Below are 2,486 nucleotides of genomic sequence, written 5' to 3'. Positions count from 1 at the left end.
CAGTCACGAATTACTCTTGGAGAAACTATGTCGCTATGGTATGTGAAGCAAAACATGATCTTCTGAATTAATTTTTATCACGCCGAATTCAGACAGTTGAAGTAATATCAGGCGGGAAAAAACTACGCAGTAGTGGAGGTGACGTGAACCTTGGAATTCCTCAAGGATTTTCACTAGGAAATACCCTCTTCCTGACATTTATTAATGACTTAACGTCCCATATCACTGATGGCTTATTGGTTTTGTTCGCTGATGATACCACTCTAATTGTGTGCGCGCGAACTTACGACGAACTCAATATAAAAGTAGGAAATGTCTATAGGAGTCTGATGAAATGGTTCACTTCCAATGGTCTCATACTGAATGCTGCTAAATCTAGTATAACATTGTTCTCTGGTAGATCAATCCCGAGGCCAACGTGTTTGGATAGCCCAATGCCCATAACTGACCACAGTAAGTTCTTAGGATTCATTCTGGATGAAAATTTAACGTGGAAGCGTCATATAAATTCTACGTGTGGTAGACTAAGTAGAGCGACTTATGCATTAAAAAAATTAAAACCTGTCGTTACAGATTCCATACAACGACAAACATATTTCGCATATTTCCACTCCATAATGTCGTATGGTACCATTCTATGGGGTGACTCCACTGATTCTGATAGGGTATTCATTATTCAAAAACGAGCAATGAGGATACTTGCCGGAGTAACACGAAGAGTCTCTCGTAGGGACTTATTTGTGAGACACAGGATAATGACCATGTATTCATTGTATTTATATGGAATAATCACATTCATACGAAAAAACTTACACAACTTTGAAAGGCATGAAAGCCGTTAAAACACTCGCTCTACAGGACGACTGAGGGTCGTACCGCGACGGTTAGCACTCACTGAAAAAAATCCGCGCGTAATCGGCCCGACTTATTATGAGCACCTACTGACTTAAAAAATGAGCCTAATGATGAAACAAACATTTGATCGTCGACTGAAAGACATTTTGTTGGATAGTGCGTATTATTCCACTGAAGAATATAGGGACATGGTCTTGTAATATATGTTGTAATTTATAGATTATTAGGTAGAAATATTATTTTACAGAAATAAATTACATAAACATTATGCATACAATCATTATATTGACATAATTATTATTATATTACTTAATAAGTTCCTACATTATTTCACATAACTACATTAACTATTTTAATAATAATATAACATAATTTTTCTGAGTGTTCGATCTTTGTATTAATAATTATACAGCGAAAGGCGACATCTCTCGCCAGGACTGGTAGCTGTAAAGGTACTAACTGGGTGATAAATCTGTCATAGATTTTTCATAGATGGCGCTACGACTAAAAAGTCGTTGAAAGACCAAGTACAAAGACACGACGCAAGCACATAGAAAAATTCGTGAGGTCCGTTGGTTCGTTCCGTGGCTTAGTTGGTATAGCGTCTGGCACGGTATGCAAGAAGACGTCGGTTCGAATCCGACCGGATCGCAGGAATTTTCTGAGTGTTCGATCTTTTGTATTAATAATTACATTAACTATGTTAAAATTACGTAGTACAAAACTTGTACTGGATATATGTAATTTTTTGAAATGTAACATTTATTACTATTTGTAACGATTCTTGTAATACAATATATTGTATATAATAATGAAAAGTTTACAAGATAATAAATAAATCTAAATCTATAATATTTGCTATTAACATTTGTATGCCAGTTACTGGCGCAACACGCTGAACCATAAGTGTAATCTTAAACATGTACCGTGTATTCTTATAAATAAATATATCTCTATCTATCTCTTTAATCAGGTTCTTACAACAACAAATAACAATAACAAATACTATGAAATAAGTAACACTCGATCCAATTAAAACACAATGCCAGTATGAAACTTCATTCTTGTCTGCCTCCGTGGCCGAACGGTTACCAAGCTGGACTGCCACGCAGAGGTTCTGGGTTCGATTCCTAGACCGGGAGAAATATGTGCATGGCCTACATTTATTTCTCTCGTGAGTTTGGGTGTAATTTGTGGTCGTCTATGTATCTATATACGGTGTTGCGTTATCATATTATTATTATGAGACGCGTGATGCGCACGCGTCTTTTTGGTCGAATATTACTTATATGACACTAATTGTTTCGGATGGAAAACGCGAGTGCAGGGCCTGTTCCGAATCCAAAAAATGGCGGTCCGAAATGTCACAGGGATCATAAATGATGACTTACAACATTGACTTACAATTATATGGACGTCGGGTCAGCGCTAAAAATCATTCACGCTCTAGTCTTCGTTTGTTCGACTGACAGCGAAGCAAGCAAAATTAGACAGTACTGCGATGACATTACAATTTAAATTCAACGTTTTAGCTTTTTCATATTCCTTGACATGTCACTACGTTTAAATAGGTTGACTTGGGACATTTTTTTCGTGGTTTTTGTATTAGACCCGTCGTCCATTTATTTGTA

The sequence above is a fragment of the Hyposmocoma kahamanoa genome, unplaced genomic scaffold (genome assembly GCF_003589595.1).
Source record: "Hyposmocoma kahamanoa isolate Upper Pololo Valley unplaced genomic scaffold, ASM358959v1 192, whole genome shotgun sequence".
Taxonomy (NCBI): Eukaryota; Metazoa; Arthropoda; class Insecta; order Lepidoptera; family Cosmopterigidae; genus Hyposmocoma; species Hyposmocoma kahamanoa.
Note: the sequence above shows the minus strand (reverse complement) of the source record.